A 20,526-nucleotide genomic window follows, 5' to 3' on the forward strand; every position below is an offset into this window, starting at 1 on the left:
GTCCGCCAGAGCTTATATTATATTTTAACATGCTGTGGAGCCATTTTTGGGAGCATTTCAAGTTGCTATACATCAATACAACCATTATAGCCCAAACTTTAATAATATGTCTGCATTAGGTGCATAGTAATTACATAAATTGCAAAAAAAGTGCAATAAACTACAAAAAAATTGAAAATCGTTTTTGTTTTTTTAACATATATTTCTAGTTAGAGAAATTTAAGAGGCTTATCCCTCAAAACTGTAAATACAAAAAAGTTGCACAAACTAGTTTCCCACCACAGGAAATTTATTTTAAGTGTCCTCATAGTTTTATTTTTGAAATACACCAATTTTTATATACTGCAGGAAAAACGAAAATAAATATTATAGTGCAAATTTGCAAAATAACAGCATATGCATCAAAATAAACTATTTCCAGCAGTGCAATATGAGTCCTAAGCATCCCAGAAACGACACAGAAAGTCATGAAGTCAAACATAACTTTTAAAAACACAAGTATAAGCTCATGATGCCACGATGGTTAAAAAAAAAAAAACTACATTTCCGCAAAATGACATCACTTCCGGTTTCGGGCAGGTCATGCGGTCATGTGATAGTTCACGCTGATGGACGTAGGAAGTGTTACAAACAGCTGATTGGATCGGCAAAGCGTGTTTCTGGAATATCATGTTTTTGTTGCTGCAAGTGCTTTTTATGCAGTTTTTGCAAAGCTATATGTGGAAGGAAACTGTGACCTAGGACAAGCTGATGGCATAAGATGTAAGTACAACTCCTCCAGTTTCATATGCAAAAAAAATTTTTGCGCTAGCTTACGTGGTTGCAGAGCTACCGGGATTTAAAAATAGTTACGCAAAACAGAGCGTGCCCGCTCCGATCGGCTGTAAAGGGTCACACATGTGTCCGCTATACCATCTGAAAACTCTTCTTGTTTTGTAATAACACAAACACTAAATCCTGCTTCTCTTGTGCTGTTTTGTAGCAGTGTATACACCTGAGACTGTCACCTGTCTGTCCTGCACTCTCTCTCTGTTTCTTTCTCTCTGATTGTGGAATAAAAGTATGAACATGTGTTTATAAGTTACACTTGTGTTTGAATCCTGCAGCTTATCACACATTTGATTTCCATGTGTGACAACTGCAAGTGTCCAGAGTGAGGACAGACTGATGGACCCACTGCTGCACATCATCTGTGAGGCTTTGCACCCCTGATGATCCACCAGGACAAACTCAGCAGTGTGTGAGGAAGAGGAGGAGGAAGAGCCAGCAGCAGCTGACAGATGGAGAGAATAGACAGACTGTTCCCTGTTTGTGAAGGACTGCTAGAAAAGTTTAAAATAACTAATTGTCTGTCCTGAATCAGTCTTATTAGGTAATGTTAAAATAATTGTATTATTTAAGCGTTTTCAGTGTGGGAGAAAGTACTTAGGGCCTTCAGGTTACACACTATGAAAGGCAGCAACAAGTTTAATGTTCAGAAACCTAAAGTATGTATCAGCAGCAAAATGGAGCTAAAAATAAATGTTTGTTTCAGTTCTATGAAGCTTGAGTATTTTGGATAAGTAGCACTGCTGTGTTTGTTGCATCATATTGCTGTAATTGTTTATATGCTTTATATATTCTGAAGTAAGTTGATCTATAATGTTACATTGTTGGCCCTGCGACAGACTGGCGACCTGTCCAGGGTGTACCCTGCCTCTCGCCCTATGACAGCTGGGATAGGCTCCAGCGCCCCCTGTCACTACCCGATCCGTACCGGAAACCCGATCGGTACCCCGCATGCGCGAAAGGTTTCTACTTCCGGTCGTAGCGTTTTACGATAGTTATGGGTCAGAGTAAGAGTTAAGATGTTAAGAATAACAAGTATATCTTAAAATGTTTGCAATAATGAAGCATTTCAGTACAATGTAGACAAAAACGAAAAATAAAAAGAAAGTTACGGATCAGGACTCTCCGATCCTTACTGCGCATGTGTAAAGTCTGACCGTACAAATCGGGTCTACCCGATCCGTACCGCGCATGTGCAGATGTTTTCTTCTTCTTCTGTTCGTTTAATGGCAGTTTACTCCCCAGTGTACGAGGATACCGCCACCTGCTGACCGAGCGAATAAACCCTATTATAAACTGAATTATCGTCATTACAAACGTGTGTTAAATCTGATTTAGCGATAGTCGAGTGTGTTTATGCTTGTCTGTGAGGAGAGGATTGTTGGAATAGTGATGATGATGTCCGCCATCACTGTCAATTGTCAGTAAACACTTCATCTGGCTGATGAATCTACACGTGAGATATTACAAAGTCTGCATTATTAACTCTGTAATTAGGCGCCATTCTTCTTATTTTACGGCGCTGTTGTTCAATCGGGGGACGCTCTGAGGAGAAAAGCATGAATTTCTTTGCATACGGATTATCCATTGTTTAAATGTCCCGGGCAGTCGAAAAGGAGGCAGAGCTGTTGAGAAATGCTAGGAGCTAACTGGGCGCTAACCGTATCAATCAAATATATTGAATGCCGCAATGTTGGCAAAGAGAGGAAGTGACGTAAGATTTGCGCATGCGGGGTACCGATCGGGTTTCCGGTACGGATCGGGTAGTGACACCCCCCTCGACCCTGAAAAGGATAAGCGGAAGGGGGAGCAGCCAAGATGGCGACCGAGGTAGACGCTCTTCTCCGCGGCTAAGCAGGATTTTGCAGTTTTACTTCCCTTTCAGCCGTCGTTTTTTCTCTGAATCACAAATGAGTTATTCTACTGACTGTTTATTCAGTACACGTATGCGACATTTCTAAGTAACGGCTTCCTGAACCATACTTCAAAGGACTTTTTCGCGACCCAAGCCTCTTTGCAAAGCGATAGCTCAGCTAATAGCAGGAAAGCTCTGTTACCTCAGCGATGTTTTCAGCAACTCAGGGAAGCAAAAGGAAGGAAAAAGGAAACACCCATGAAGTTTAAAATTCTAACCAAAGGAGCAACCAAGGAAATGGAGAGAAACACAGGTGTTGCTGGCTCAAAAACCAGCCCCAAGAATGCCGTGACTGCCGAACATGACTACAACCGCAGCAAAAGTCCTGAACTGATGCCACTGCCGGACTCGGATCCCGATACTCCAGCCAGACCAGATGGTAAAAAACACAAAGGTGATATAACTCTTGCTGATGTGCAAAACAACATTGCTACTTTAATTAATGAGCACTCAGATAATCTGGAGGCTATGATCAGCAAGAATACTGTTAACATCGAGGCCATGAAGAAGTCTATTGACTTCATGTTCTTAGAAGTAGAATCTTTGAAGAATGTCACCAAAACCATTAAAGCTACTTGTGAAAAAAAACAGCAGCAGAATGTCTCAAGTAGAACTGAAGGTCAACGAGGTTGAAAGATACCATCGGAGATGGAATCTCAGGCTCTCAGGTGTCCCTGAGCAAAAGCAAGAAGACATCACCAGGAAAGTACTTGACATCTGCTGCACTGTTGCCGGGGAAACAAGTGCAGGATTCAAAAACAGCATTGATGTAGTTCATCGCCTGGGCCACTACAGCGAAACTCATAAGAAACCAAGGCTGGTTATCATTCGATTTGTGACAAGATCAGCTCGTGACTTGATCTGGAGAAAAGCTAAAAACTGCTCCTTTCTGAAAGAAAACTACATGAGGTTCACTGAAGATCTGTCCTCTGCTGACAGGGCAATTCGAGAGAAGCTTTGGCCTCTTATTGATGCTGCAAGGAAAGAAGGAAAAAGAGCTCACTTTGCCGGGGTCCGTGTGATCATTGAGGGGAAAGAGGTGCACCCAACGCTCACTTCGCCTGAGGATCAAGCTGCACCTGCGATGATGGAGGTTTCATGCCCTCCTTGAGGTATAAAGTTAAAGAGGTCAAAGGGGTTGTTTACAATTTTGAGGTTCAGGATAAAAGTTAATACCAGTTCCATGTTAACTATGGGAAGTAAACTGTTCATTATTTTGTGTTAACGCCGCACTGTCTATATCACTTTGTTCTCTCAATGTCAGGGGTTTAAGAGACACTGTTAAGCGAAAAGCTTTGTTTTTGTTTGCAAATCAACAGAATACTGACTTTGTTTTTATTTTTTCAAGAATCACATTCTGTTATTAAGGATACTGCTTTTTGGAAAACACAGTGGGGCAAGGACCTATGGTTCTCACATGGATCAGAAAGATCGGCAGGAGTTACTACTCTGAAGAACAAATTTAATGGGAATGTTATGCACTCTGAAATGGACTCAGAAGGACACTATGTGTTAATGATTGTCAACATTGATGGTACACTTCTTCTTGCCAACGTGTATGGTTTTAATTCCAAGTCTGATAATGACTTCTTACTGGATGCCCTTGAAACACGCTTTTTGTTCTGGTTATCCAAATACCCGAATCTCCTGTTATTAGTTGGAGGCGATTTTAACATTGCTCCAGATCCTTCACTAGACAGATGGCCACCTAGCTCAAATAACTCTCTGTCCTGTTGTTTAAATACATTCATGCAAAAGTTTCATTTAATAGACATTTGGAGATTTAAAAACCCTAAAGCCAGACTATTTACATGGAGTAACAAATCCAACTCTTCTAAATCCCGTATTGACTTCTGGTTAATTTCTGATTGCTTAAATAGGGATAATGTTATAGCCAATATAATGCCAACTCCACTCACGGATCACAAAGCGGTATCACTTCAGGTCTTTTTCAATACTAATGCTGCCCAAACTTGTAGGAGCTGCTACTGGAAACTTAATAACTCCCTTCTAAAACATGAAAAAGTGCTTGAAGATATTTTGTCATTAATCAAACGTTTCTGGGATAAAGCCCTAACCAGTCATCTCTACTGTCAAAATTGGGAACTCTTTAAATTTGAAGCCGCTAAATATTTAAGAGAGTATGGCTCATCTGCAGCAAAACAGAGGAAAAATGAAGAAATTAATGTAATTACCAGAGGTGGGACCAAGTCATTGTTTTGCAAGTCTCAAGTAAGTCTCAAGTCTTTATCCTCAAGTCTCAAGTCAAGTCTCAAGTAATGTCAGGCAAGTCAGAGTCGAGTCTCAAGTCACTGGTGTAAAAGTCAGAGTCAAGTCACAAGTCTGAAATTTTGAATTTCAAGTCCTTTCGAGTCTTTAAAAAAAAAAAAAAACCGAAAAAATAATGTTGCAGTTATGCTAAATGTAAATATTAGACCATGTAATTTTAAAATCTGTGTTTTTCTCAACACATGACAAAATAGTGAACTTAGAAAATATACACAAATTGTGAAATTGCACCTCTTTAAAATGCAGCTCAATTAAACCTAGCTCCAATAATAATTTTCACCGACAGTTCTGAGATAAGCTGCATGTTATTCTTGGATGCGGTTGTAGGACCGGCTTTAAAATCGCATGACAAAAATATCATACACATTAAAGAAAACTGTATCACCAACGTAGCCTGGACAACATTTGCTAGTTAGATGAAGTCAGCTATCTCATCTTAGCATATTTATATGCATATTTATAATCATACGGTTCTTGGAGTGAGTGCATACACTCATGAAGTTTAGTAACTTCAGGTCACTGCAACAAGCCCAGGTACAGTTTACCGACGGATGGGTACAGGACCTTGAAATGCACCGTGTAGAACGAAAGACCATCGTACATATCATAAGTTTACCAGTCTCACAAATTGTCGTCATAAATACACATTCCTTAACCGTTTATTAATAGGACCTTTGAGCTCAACGGTAATTAATTAGTAGTGGAAATAATTTCTGGTACCCATCACAGAAATGTAGCAGTGACAATAATATTGTATGCTGTAATCGTACTGGGCAATTAGTGATACAAAAAACCTGTTTTATCCTGTGAATAAAAGTATATGTTTTTGTCAATGTACCATAATAACAGAAGCGAAACGCAATATTGTGTCAGGACAATTCACTATTTATGCACAATAAATAAAGGAGCATAGCGCGACAATTTCTGTTCAGCGCCAGACTTGCTTGTAACCTATATCACCAATTATGTTATGAAAATGACGCATTAACTACTAAAAAACACTGACCTTTGTGTAAATGCTTGGAGCAGACTAACATGTGAGCTGGAGGGTTCTGGGACGTTATATTTGATCTTTGAATGGCTGCAATCCAGGCCATCCGTCGCGTCTGTTACTTCGGAAACATGGCTGAACAATTTCTCTTCAAGGACATAATCCGATAACAACCGATCTCTTTACCCGTCGGCTTCCCGTGGCTGTCATGCGACCGGCTATTGTAGTTAATAATACAACGGCTTCTTGACATTTTTGTGTTTCTTTTTATCGCTGTATAACTGATTTTAATTGAAAGCCTGCGTGCGCTAGTACCGCTTGCCACGAGTTCCCAGAATCCTTTGCGGTTCTACCCGTGAATGACGTCACATTTTCAATCTCTATATAATATGCAGTGTTGGGAAGGTTACTTTTAAAATGTATTCCATTACAGAATACAGAATACATGCCCCAAAATGTATTCTGTAACCTATTCCGTTACGTTACTCAATGACAGTAACGTATTCTGAATACTTTGGATTACTTAATATATTGTGGCGAGTTCAGACAAGGAGGAGACGGAGGTATCGTTTGGTCTTGCTTCCCGTGAGCTAGCCAGGGAGCACAGCCGTTTATAACATTTGCAGAAGAACACACTGCCACTAGCTAACTGCTCAGCGTGGCAACCACAACACACATAGGGCGCCCTCTGACCCCGGAAGGACACACCGTCGCAGCGAGAGGGCGTCACCCGTCACCATGGCAACATACACAAAACATAACTGTACAAGCAGAACCCCGAACAGCCCTGACCCGCTACAATATTATCATGCTTTTTACAACAACGTGAATGTACTATTGCTGTGTGATTTATTACTATTACTGAAGGTCCGCGACTCCGAACTGTAGTAAAGGGACCTCTGACTAATGCTGGGCTCACACTGTGCGATTTTTGGCCCATTTTGAGCCGATTTTTGAGTCGTGCGATCGTTTTGGCGATCGGCCCGATTTTGGCCTTCATCGTGCATCGTGTAGTATACGTGGGGTAACGAGAAGCGATTGACACCTCACGACCAGCTCCCGATCATCAATCGCTTGGTCGTGAGGGTGTCACCGCAGTTTGCCACACTGCGCACGCGCAAACACAAATGTCAGCGAAAAAGACGGCGTAGCACGGCAGTGCAGGTGTGATCTGGACACAAGCGAGGGAGGCACAACCTGTAGAACCATCCGAGCCCTTTCGACGTGGCCTCACAAAATTATCACGACCACAACAACCGTGAAAATAGTTGGATCGACACTGCTGCTCAATCACAGCTGCCTGACCAATGTTTTTCATTAGCAATTTAGCAAAGTTGATGGTGGTGGTGTGTCTGTGTGAGTGAAAGACGGAGAGGGAGAGCGAGCGACAGAATTTCTGTTATAACCTTCATTTTTATGGACGCACAGTGTGAGCACTCAGGTCGCATCAGAGCATCGGGCCGTATAGTGTGAGACCCTGCATCGTGACCTATGAACTTCTAACCCCTGCGAGTCAATCGTACAGTTTGAGCAGGAGCTGAATCGCGCGACTGAAAAAAATCGCACAGTGTAAGCCCAGCATAATACGGCGGGGTCCCTGTCGGCTGGTAGCCGAAAAATAGCTCTACTTTGTTGTGTGGGTCAACTTTTCTTGCGACAGACAGAGAGAGAGGCGTTGAAAGGCTGCTCCAACGGAACTTGTTGTTTTCGGAGGAAAACACGAACACAGTGTACAGTCGAGTCTTAATAGCTTACTTACAACTGGGCTCGTCAGGCACTCTTCTTGGCTGCAGTGGTTATTATTATATTTACATGCTTCCAGCTCCCGTTTTTGCTCGATGACTGCTCGTACCTTTCCACTCCCCTTTTTCTCCCTCCTAGCGCTCACAGACACATAACGTGTATGGCAGTCCATTCTCCCAGCAGCACGGACTACACTGAACATGATGCTACATTCTTTAGAGCTATGCTTGTAGCATTCTGCCTGTTAGCTTAGCACAACAACAACAACAACAACGAAAAGGCGCTCTCTCACCCAGGAAACACACAGTCGCAGAGAGAGAGAGCGTCGCCCTGTAACCATGGCAACCGTAACGCTGCCGCCTGGAACAAAAGAACGTAGCTGTCAAACAAAACCCAAACAGTCCTGACCCGCGACAAAATGAAACAGGAAAGTACCCCAGTGTATTCCATTTATTTCAACAAAGTAACTGTATTCTGAATACCACCTTTTTAAACGGTAACTGTAACGGAATACAGTTACTCATATTTTGTATTTTAAATACGTAACGGCGGTACATGTATTCCGTTACTCCCCAACACTGATAATATGCATGTTAAATTTTATATTTGGGGTAAAATATCAAGTCTTTTCAAGTAAATCGGTTCAAGTCCAATTCAAGTCCCAAGTTAATAGTGTAAAAGTCCAAGTCAAGTCACAAGTCTTAGAACATTTTTTCAAGTCAAGTCTAAAGTCATAAAATTAATGACTCGAGTCTGACTCGAGTCCAAGTCATGTGACTCGAGTCCACACCTCTGGTAATTACTAGGATATCTGCTCTCACTCAGATCCCACCAGAGAACCTATCTGAAGAAGATAAAACTGACTTAGCTTTGCAACAGAGTAAGTTAAATGATATTTATAAACTGAAAGCAGAGGGAGCCTTTGTGAGATCAAGAAGATGGTTAGAAGAAGGTGAACAACACTCATCCTATTTTTTTAAATTAGAGAAATCTCATTCTAAACTTAGTTCTGTTCGGAGACTTAATATTGACGGTATCATAACTGATGATCCCCGAAAAGTCTCCACCTATTGCTCCAATTTTTATAGAAATTTATACAAGTCAGAGTTTGATGAGAGTGCTGCTCTGAGCTTTATGGAACAAATCCCTGATGTGCGAACAGTTAAAGAAGATCAGATGAGTTTCTGTGATAGGCTGATATCTATTAGTGAAGTGCTACCTGCTATTCGACGTCTTAAACTTAATATATCCCCAGGAACCGATGGCTTAACCTCTGAATTTTACATTACTTTTGCAGATCAACTGGCTCCATTTCTTCTTAATGTATACATTGAAAGTCATTTAAATCAGTCTCTCCCCCCCACTTTATCACAAGGTCTGTTAACCCTAATCCCAAAGCCAAAGAAAGATCCCACTTATATTGACAATTGGAGGCCAATTTGCCTCCTTAATAATGATTATAAGATCCTAGCTCAGATCTTTGCCAAAAGACTGAAAGCTGTTTTGAATGATATTATTGATGAAACTCAGTCTGGCTTTATGGCTAACAGACACATATCCAACAACATCAGACTTGTTTTTGACCCAATTGATTATGCAGATTTGTGTAGGGATGATAGCTTTATCTTATTTGTAGATTTCTGCAAAGCGTTTGACACGATTGAACATGGTTTTATTTTTCAGGCTTTGGACAAATTTGGCTTTGGCCCTTATTTTCAGAATGCAATTAAAACAATGTACAAAAATGTGAATTGCTCCATCAAACTACAAGCAGGTACATCACCTAGGTTTAACTTGAACCGCGGTATCAGGCAAGGCTGCCCCATCTCCCCATACTTATTTCTCATCTGTGCTCAACTCCTCTCTGATTATATTAAACGCAGTCCTCTGAAAGGTATAACAATTGCGGATGAAGAAATATTCATTAGTCAACTTGCTGATGATACCACTCTCTTTTTAAAAGATGCTTCACAGGTGCAGATGGCTATTAACACAATTAATGCCTTTTCTTTAGCTTCAGGACTCCACCTAAACATTGGCAAATGTGAACTGCTTGCCCTTAGAAATTGTACCAGTCTATCTATTGCTGGCATCCCAGTGAAAGAGTCTGTCACTTACCTTGGTATAGTCATTAATAAAAATCAATCCACCAGGTGCTCCCTTAATTTCACTCCAATTTTGGACAAAACACAAAAAAAGCTAAATGCTTGGCTGCAGCGGGATTTATCCATTAAAGGGAGAGTTTTACTCACGAAAGCAGAGGGTTTATCTCGTCTAACTTATGCTGCTTTGTCTCGATGTAAATAAAGAAACCCTGGCAGATATTGACAGACTTATTTATAATTTCATATGGAAGAATAGAATTCATTATATTAAAAGATCAGTTTTATCCAACTCATACCAACATGGTGGAGTAAACTTTCTTGACTTCTCCTCATTAAACAATGTGTTTAAAATAAACTGGATTAAACAATTATTCAGGAACCCAACCTCAATTTGGAACTTTATTCCCAATTATATTTTCTCAAAAATTGGTGGTCTTAACTGTCTTTTGCTTTGTAATTACAATATCGATAAAATCCCTTTAAAACTATCCAACTTTCATAAACAAATGCTTCTTTCCTGGTCATTAATTTATAAACACAATTTTTCTCCACATAGATACTATATTTGGAAAAATAGAGACATTTTATACAAACATAAATCTGTGTTTTTAAGTAATTGGTTTGATAATGGGATTCATCGTGTTGCACAACTTATAAATCCAGCTGGAGGTTTACTCTCTTACTCAGAATTTTTGAATACATATGGTCTTCCTGTTCCACCAAAGGAATATGCCATAGTGTTTGATGCTATCCCTGCTGGGGTCTTAATGCTGTTTAGAAATCTTGTTGTTAGTGATTTGACCCCTTTACCACTGGATCCTGCTGTTACTTATGTCGGTCAGGTGTGTTTCCCTTCTGTAAGGAGGAAAAACAACCGTGAAATATGAACTCTGTTTCAAAAAGACAGAACTTGTGTCCCAACGGTTGTCGCCTACTAGAATAACTTATACCAGGACCTGGAATTGGAGAAGATTTGGACCTTACCGTCGAAATTTCTATTAAATAACAAAGTAAAGGAAATATATTTTAAAGTTATTGATTGTTTTTACCCAACTAGGTCTTTTCTTGTACGTTATAAAAAGGACATTGATGTTAACTGTACATTTTGTAGTTGTGTGAAGGAAGATATTTCTCATTTATTTTGGTCATGCTTATACACGAATCTTTTCTGGCAAGAATTTTGTGTTTTTGTTGTTTCCTTTATTCTTTCTGAGTTCTCTCTTTGTTACGAGAAAATATTGTTTGGTTTCTTTAAGTACCCCATGCACAGGGCAAACGAATTTTATTTGATTAACTTATTGATATTATTGGCCAAATTTCATATACATAAGTCGAAATTTTCTAACGCAAAACCATCCTTTCAGTGCTTTTTAAATGAAACCAAACAATATTTTAAAACCATACAACATTCTCAAAATCAAAAAGGTGTCAAAACCATAAACCTATGTTCCCTGTTCAATATCATGTGATTCTATAATAGACTGTGTCTATTTTGCTTTTTTATACGAACCCCCTGACATTGTGTTTGCCATTTTGTATTTGTATGTCTGTATTTTGTGCTTTGTCAATTAAAAAAAAAAAAAAAAAAAAAAAAAAAGGATAAGCGGAAGCGAATGGATGGATAGATGGATGGACCCCACGTGGTTACGTTGGTCTGCTTAGTCACGTGACCGCACAGCAACAAATCACAGCAGAGCCGGAAAAGGAGGCGGAGCAAAGTGTGTGTGCAGGAGAGGAGTCGAGCAGAGAGAGCTGCTTTTTTATGAAACGGGAGTAAAGTAGTAAACTTACAGGAACATATACCACTACCAACGTTGGGATTAATTTCTGCATCGATCTGCACACCCTTGTCTCCTGGATCGTAGCTCAGATCAGCGTGAACCACGTGGGTCTCTGCTCCCTGATCTGTTTCTTAAGACTTCCAGCTTCATCACGGAGTTTCTCTCGGTTTGTGGGCTCATCTAAAGGTAAGCACCGAGCTAAATTTAATGTGGGTTCAGTTTATGTTGAGTTTAGCTCTTTTGAGAAATAATAGATTGCTTGCTATACATTGGAGTTAGACAGACTGTAGAGTTTGTGATTGCTTGCAACGTTAGAATATGGCGGTTGCTATGGGGTAAGAATACATACAGAAAAATAGTCTTTGAATATGAACAAAGGGTGCAGGGCAGGAGAAGAGCCAACCCTCAGGACAGGAAGCCACGGGTACAAGCGTGGGGGAGGGCAATCAGCCTTTAGAATAGGGTCGTGTCCAAATTCATGGGCTGCATTCTCCTGAGGACCCGGCCTTCGCGGTCTACGTGGGCCGGGTCCTCAGAAGATCGGGTAGGCCGGAAGTAAACGGCCGTGAAATTGGACGGTCTAGCCTTCTGATTAGCGTCACCGCTGTTTAATAAACTCAGCCGTCTGCTCCTTGCTGTCTAAAATATAACAGGACACTGGAGTAAACTCTCGGCCATCTCACACTTCTGTTTAATCAGTTTTCTGTTTGACGTTTAGTCAGCTGTGTAAAAACCAAGGAGGAACCCACCCGGGGGATTAATAAAGTTTTATTTTATCTAATCTAATAACTTTAATCTCAGCCAAACCGATTTACTCACGAACAAACAAAACACTGAAAAAAGCCCAACAATAACATTTTTAGGTTGTCTAAGTGACTTATATATTACGTTTGTCACGGCCGGGCGGGTTACACACAGTAATTCGGCGTGCCTGTGTGGCGTGCTGGCTAGACCCAAGCGCGGCGAAGGCTAGCGGTGGGTTTGGAGCAGGCACGCAGTTATTCTAGTAACGATCAGTGCACGATGCGTGGCTTCGGAACGGTCGTTACCGACAGAGAGCGAGCGGAGCCGGGAAGAGAAAAAGGATTGAAGGGATAATCACTCACGGTTGCTGAATCAGGCGGAGACTGACGTCGGCAGAGTTTCGGAGCTCCTGACACGAAGAGAATGATGTCTGAGCAGCGAACAGGTGGGTGGCGTCTCTCTTTTAACCCCGGCCCCGTGATCAGCTGATCACAGCTGATCACCGGCTGACAACGTTTAACCCGAGCAGCGAAAGTCCGCGGTGATCTGAAAATGATGTGCCGGGAGTTGTGCCATTCTCGGCCGCATCAGTAACCCTCGAGCTCCCGGCTAGCTATCGAGCTGTAGGTAGCAGACGTCTCCGAAAACGTCGAAGCACTTTAGCAAAGATGCGATATCTTGATAAACCGAGCAGATATTTGATGTTTACACAGCTACTTTCTCGCCTGAAAATATGTTAAAAGTTTATTTCGTGACCCAGAAAGATTAATAAGAGTAATTTTTAAAACTTAGTAGCGGCCGCCATTAGCCGGAAACTGGAGCTTGGCTGAATTCTGGGATATGGTGGATATGGTGGATATGGATATGGTGGGCCACGAAGGACACACCCGACCCATCCTTCAAATTCGGAAAAAGGAGCACGCATTTGTCGGCTGCATTCGGAGGGGTCTACGAATTTGGACAGCCTTCGGCGCGTCGCTGTGACGTAATCGGTCTACAAATGCGGCCTCAGGAGAATGCAGCCCATGAATTTGGACACGACATAGGACTTAATAGGGCTTTGGAGTTGACGTCACGCCGCAAAGCATTGTGGGAGCGCAGCGTCGTTTTCGGGGTCTACGAATCAAAACAAACACACTGTGTGGGAACGACGACTACAAGAAAGATGCTTAAAAGCAGCTCAAAAGAGAACGGACTGTATAGAGACCGATTGCGTCCAGAGGCGAAGCAGCGGTACTTGCAGAAAAAAGCTGCATTGGAAATGTGGACCCGTATGAAATACGCCCGTGGAGTGGAAACCCTGAAGACCAACCGCTACTGACTTAGCCTGACATATTTTTGGACCTTGGGCCTGTTCTTCGTACGTCGCTTACTACATCCAAGATCAAATGACACATCCAAGACCAAACCATCGCGCTAACCGTGAGCTCGCTAATCCGGTTCCCCGAACACACCTGCTGTTGACGATTAGTACAGCTGGACGCAGTTATGTGACATCACTGGGTGTCGTAAAAGGGGCTACGCATCGATAGTAGAAACATTGATCGGCAACCCGCTGATTGGTCGGCGAAAATGTCGAAGGGGCGTGCTCGGTATTTTCCGGCAGCAGAGCAAGAACTCATGAGTGAGGGATTTCAGGAGTTTCAGAGTTTAATTAAAACGCAAGAGAACACTGCAAAGGCTGCAAAAGCAAGGAGAGAGGGCTGGCAGAAAGTTGCTGACAAATCAAACTCGTAGGTAATTTAATAATAATAATAATGGATTGGGTTTATATAGCGCTTTCCAAGGCACCCAAAGCGCTTTACGATACCACTATTCATTCACTCCCACATTCACACACTGGTGGAGGCAGCTACGGTTGTAGCCAGGCTGCCATATCGCGCCATCGGCCCCTCTGGCCAACACCAGTAGGCGGTAGGGTAGATCTATCATATGACACTATATTGTCCAATATCATATGGCATTATATTATATTATAATATGTTATATTATATCCCCTTTCACATTAGAGCCACAACAGGACCCACAAGAACATGGGAACAAGTAAAAGTGGAATACAGGAGTATTCTACAGAATGGTAATATTTATCTCTTAGATTGCTTTTCGTCTCTTGGCAAGGTAATACTGGCCTGTAATACTCTGTTAGTTTGTTCATAACAGCAACCAAGAAAAGGGCAGAGGAAAAAAAGACAGGTGGTGGTCCTGCAGCCCCTGTCAACAAGTTGGTTAAGTAAATAATACCCTCACGGGAATATCGATATCTCTCAATGAGCACACTGTCGCGCTGAGCTAAAGGATCCTGTCTATCCCGCAATATATGCTGAATTCTGAGGACTCTCCTTATCAATCTTGCACCTTCCGCAATGGGTTGGTCGCGTATACAGACAGGACATGGCTGCGACAGGCTTCCCAAATCCACCTTCACTTTTATAGCCGTGGTCTCTCATCTTGGTTACACGAAGTAATTTACAATTACTACTCTGAAATATGAATTACATCTGTACTAATCACATACATGTAATAGAATGTTAATAGTTCATTTCCCTTTTTTAGGAAATGACCTGTATGTATCTGTGTGACATCAATACAAGGATCAAGTGCTGCATTATCTTTAGTTACATTGATAATATTTATTTATGGTGAAACAGTGGTGGAATATCGCTGTTGCTTTCGTATAAATGAAGCGGACATACCTGCGTGGCCGCGATCTAATCCTGTTTACATAAAGTAAACCTGCTCCCGAGCAGGTTTACGCTTACGGCTCTGTTGCTATGACAGCAAGTCCCGGATGAGCTTCGGGGAACCGAACGATCCAGGATCACGCGAAATCGTCAACAATCTAATCCAGCTAACTTACTTAGCGAGGTACGAAGAACAGGCCCCTTGTCTGTGGAGTCAGCGCGTACAAGTCGTCATTCAAACAAAGGTAAGTCAGCTCGAGTACTGCGAGTGAAACGCGTTTGATTTCCCTGCAAACATTCAGATTAGTGCAGCATAAATTCATTCATGAGGGGAAATTACAGTGAGAACATGTGGAGGCTGTTAGGTGGATAACATAGTGAGTTCAGTGCATTGATGAGACACTGTCCTGAAGGATTGTTGTTCTTTATGGTTAAAGAAATTGCACTAATTTATTCATATTTATTATAAATAATTCTAATTACACATCTTGCTTCCATGTTTGTATTCTGTGTCACTAAAAATACATTTTATTTTAGTTTTATATATTGATTAATGACCTGCAGAATCTCCTTATTATATTAAGTGATTCATAATTGTCACTTTATGCTTTCTCCATCTCTAAAGTGATGACATCCTTGCATTACATACTTTAGGTTCATTCTCTGCAGGCAGGTTTCTGACAGAGAACAGGCAGATTTAGAAAATAACATGCATTGATCTGTGGCACAAGGACTGTTACAGATGAACCTGCATACTGGGTTTTGCTGGGTAATATGACCAAGATACAGCCAGAGGTTGGCCATAAGATGGACTTCTCCTCTTCAGCTGCCCAAAAAAAGGCTCTTGATCAAAACATAAACAGACCATCTGTAGTGACAGGGAAAAGGAGCCGTCCTCAAAAAAGAAAAATCCCACCTGCTACTGTGGAGGAGTTGATACTGCTATTGGATACTTTGCTGGAACACAGTAAAGCTGTGGGTTGTGGGAATGAACCATAATGTTTTATCTAGGGGTCTAGATTTATGCCTGTAGTGCACTGCCGTGTAAATAATTTGCATTTACTGAATATATACTGACTGAGTCCCACTGTTCAAAAGTTGAATAAAGAAACAAACAAATTTTTGCCTCTTTTTTTTTTTTTTTTTTTTTTTTAAATTAAAACCACCTTATAGAACATCACATCAGTTACAGTGTAGAATCAATGTCATTTATAGTTTACAAATGACAAAATGTTTACACAAAATCATGAGTGTTTACATGATATCACCCACTACTAACGTTACTTTATTTACTGTATCTTTTGAAAAAAATAGAGCAATTTTAACAGCACAAGACTTAAGAATATTTAACAGGAGCAGGTTTCATTCTTCCCTGGTTTTATTATCACACTGTTCACCAAAACGCAGCAAACCTTCACAATCTTATCCTGAAGGGTCACCTCTTCACCCTCACATGGAAGAAGTAATCTGATTGGCATGGTGGTATGTTTGAAGCAGGTCCCTTGTGTAGTGCTGGAACCCAGTCACGATGTGTTTCATCCATTTAATAGGCTGGTTTGCTGCAATAATGCCAAATAATTAGCAACTCTATAAATAGAAGGTAGTTCTGCAAAATCACTCAGTAGGATGTTTGTTCTGATTTGTTATGACCTCAGGGCGCATAGAAAATAAAACTAATAGGCTATAAAGAGTGATATGAACACATTTAGAACTTACCGGAATGAAAATGTCTGGAGCACCAACAGATATTTGGAGATGGAAGAGAACTGCACGTCAGCTCGTCTCACAGCTGCTATCCAGGCTAGACGCCTTCGTTTTTTGCTAACATCGATACACGAGCTGCCTCATGTTGCTTCCAGGTTGGGAAAGAATGAAAAGATAAACCATTTTCAACCTTATTCTGTTGCCGGTCGTGCGATCGAACATTGCAGCGGACCACACAGCAAATACGAACCATGGCTGTTGTGTGTGACTTCGCTCCCTTTTCACTTGCGGTAGACCCCCAAAATGGCGGATCGGGCCAAAATCCTTTCCACGCCCACCCCCGTGACATCACCCTATTGGGCTTTGGAGCGTGATGTCCAAAGCCCTATTGAATCACGCTCCAAAGCCCAATAGTTGCTAATTATTTGGCATTATTGCAGCAAACCAGTCTATGAAATGGGTGAAACACATCGTGACTGGGTTCCAGCGCTACACAAGGGACCTGCTTCAAACAAACCACCATCAGATTACTTCTTCCATGTGAGGGTGAAGAGGTGACCCTCCTGGATAAGATGGTGAAGGTTTGCTGCGTTTGTTGAACAGTGTGATAATAAAACCAGGGAAAAATGAAGCCTGCTCCTGTTAAATATTCTTTAGTCTTGTGCTGTTAAAATTGCTGTATTTTTTCAAAAGATACAGTAAATAAAGTAATGTTAGTAGTGGGTGATATCATGTAAACACTCATGATTTTGTGTAAACATTTTGTCATTTGTAAACTATAAATGACATGATTCTACATTGTAACTGATGTGATGTTCTATAAAGTGGTTTTAATAAAAAAAAAAGAGGCAAAAATTTGTTTGTTTCTTTATTCAACTTTTGAACAGTGGGACTCAGTCAGTACATATTCAGTAAATGCAAATTATTTACACAGCAGTGCACTACAGGCATAAATCTAGACCCCTAGATAAAACATTATGGGTCATTCCCACAACCCACAGCTTTACTGTGCTCCAGCAAAGTATCCAATAGCAGTGACAACTCCTCCAAAGTAGCAGGTGGGATTTTCCTTTTTTGAGGACGGCTCCTTTTCCCTGTCACTACAGATGGTCTGTTTATGTTTTGATCAAGAGCCTTTTTTTGGGGCAGCTGAAGAGGAGAAGTCTATCTTATGGCCAACCTCTGGCTGTATCTTGGTCATATTACCCAGCAAAACCCAGTATGCAGGTTCATCTGTAACAGTCCTTGTGCCACAGATCAACACTGTTGCTTCTACATTAAACAGAAGAGCAGCGACATGGCTGCAGGTCTCTGCGACTCGGGCCATACAGGTGCAGTGGGCGGCTTCAACCTTCCCTGTGATGCTCACAGTGACCCATGGCTGCAATGCTGGTTCATTCAGTCTTTGAGAGTGCAGTGAAACACACACAGACAAAGTCCTTTTAAATACAAGAACTATGAGCCAAGGCCGACGTAAATGTGTTTTATCTACTTTATCATAAATGTAACAAAGTGTTTAGAAAGTTAGCACATACATGTAATTTTTCATTTCTTTATGTGTCCATCTATAGAACGCTGCATGTTATATTCTAAATCTGCCTGTTCTCTGTCAGAAACCTGCCTGCAGAAAATGAACCTAAAGTATGTAATGCAAGGATGTCATCACTTTAGAGATGGAGAAAGCATAAAGTGACAATTATGAATCACTTAGTATGATCAGGAGATTCTGCAGGTCATTAATCAATGTATAAAACTAAAATAAAATGTATTTTTAGTGACACAGGATACAAACATGGAAGCAAGATGTATAATTAGAATTATTTATAATTAATATGAATAAATTAGTGCAATTTCTTTAACCATAAAGAACAACAATCCTTCAGGACAGTGTCTCATCAATGCACTGAACTCACTATGTTATCCCTCTAACAGTCTCCACATGTTCTCACTGTAATTTCCCCTCATGAATGAATTTATGCTGCACTAATCTGAATGTTTGCAGGGAAATCAAACGCATTTCACTCGCAGTACTCGAGCTGACTTACCTTTGTTTGAATGACGACTTGTACGCGCTGACTCCACAGACAATGTCAGGCTACATATGTAGCGGTTGGTCTTCAGGGTTTCTACTCCACGGGCGTATTTCATACGGGTCCACATTTCCAATGCAGCTATTTTGTGCAAGTACCGCTGCTTCGCCTCTGGACGCAATCGGTCTCTATACAGTTCATTCTCTTTTGAGCTGCTTTTAAGCATCTTTCTTGTAGTCGTCGTTCCAACACCGTGTGTTTGTGTTGATTCGTAGACCCCGAAAATGGCGCTGTGCTCCCTTAATGCATTGCGGCGTGACATCAACTCCAAAGCCCTATAGAGATTGTTTGAACTCATGATCTGTATAAAAGACACCTGTCCACAGCCTCAAACAGTCAGACTCCAAACTCCGCCAAGACCAAAGAGCTTTCGAAGGACACCAGGAAAAGTATTGTAGACCTGCACCAGACTGGGAAGAGTGAATCTACAATAGGCAAGCAGCTTGGTGTGAAAAAATCAACTGTGGGAGCAATCATCAGAAAATGGAAGACATACAAGACCACTGATAATCTCCCACGATCTGGGGCTCCACGCAAGATCTCATCCCGTGGGGTCAAAATGATCATGAGAACGGTGAGCAAAGATCCCAGAACCACACGGGGGGACCTGGTGAATGACCTTCAGAGAGCTGGGACCAAAGTAACAAAGGTCACCATCAGTAACACACTACAACGGCAGGGAATCAAATCCCGCAGTGCCAGACGTGTTCCGCTGCTGAAGCCAGTGCATGTCCAGGCCCATCTGAAGTTTGCCAGAGAGCACATGGATGATACAGCAGAGGATTGGGAGAATGTCATGTGGTCAGATGAAACCAAAGTAGAACTTTTTGGTATAAACTCAACTCGTCGTGTTTGGAGGACGAAGAATGCTGAGTTGCATCCCAAGAACATCATACCTACTGTGAAGCATGGGGGTGGAAACATCATGCTGTGGGGCTGTTTTTCTGCCAAGGGGACAGGACGACTGATCCGTGTTAAGGACAGAATGAATGGGGCCATGTATCGTGAGATTTTGAGCCAAAACCACCTTCCATCAGTGAGAACTTTGAAGATGAAACGAGGCTGGGTCTTCCAACATGACAATGATCCAAAACACACCGCCCGGGACACAAAGGAGTGGCTCCGTAAGAAGCATTTGAAAGTCCTGGAGTGGCCTAGCCAGTCTCCAGACCTCAACCCCATAGAAAATCTGTGGCGGGAGTTGAAAGTCCGTGTTGCTCGGCGACAGCCCCAAAACATCACTGCTCTCGAGAAGATCTGCATGGAGGAATGGGCCAAAATACCAGCTACTGTGTGTGCAAACCTGGTAAAGACCTATAGTAAACGTTTGACCTCTGTTATTGCCAACAAAGGTTATGTTACAAAGTATTGAGTTGTATTTTTGTTATTGACCAAATACTTATTTTCCACCCTGATTTACGAATAAATTCTTTACAAATCCTACCATGTGAATTCATGGATTTTTTTTTCACATTCTGTCTCTCACAGTTGAAGTGTACATCTCGTGCAAATTACTGACCTCTGTCATCATTTTAGGTGGGGGAACTTGCACAATTGGTGGCTGACTAAATACTTTTTTGCCCCACTGTATTATTAACTGCAATAGCCGGTCGCATGACAGCCACGGGAAGCCGACATGTAAAGAGATCGGTTGT

General features: G+C 41.5%; 1 protein-coding gene across 3 annotated transcripts in view; it reads left to right on the forward strand.

The window, feature by feature from the left end:
* Positions 1-20,526, forward strand: part of LOC112430733 (uncharacterized) — a 50,760-nt gene that overhangs the window by 17,652 nt on the left and 12,582 nt on the right. Inside the window, exons 1-2 of one of the 3 annotated variants that reach the window (XM_076878328.1) lie at positions 11,576-11,838; positions 20,478-20,526. The exon at positions 20,478-20,526 is cut by the window's right edge and continues 128 nt beyond it. The exons of 1 other annotated variant lie outside the window; for it this stretch is intronic. The gene's annotated coding sequence lies outside the window, so the exon portion shown is untranslated. Of the gene's footprint in view, positions 1-11,575; positions 11,839-20,477 lie in introns of those variants that run through there. One more of the 3 variants, XM_076878332.1, reaches the window with a different exon arrangement.

The sequence above is a fragment of the Maylandia zebra genome, linkage group LG3, assembly GCF_041146795.1.
Source record: "Maylandia zebra isolate NMK-2024a linkage group LG3, Mzebra_GT3a, whole genome shotgun sequence".
NCBI classification, from domain to species: domain Eukaryota; kingdom Metazoa; phylum Chordata; class Actinopteri; order Cichliformes; family Cichlidae; genus Maylandia; species Maylandia zebra.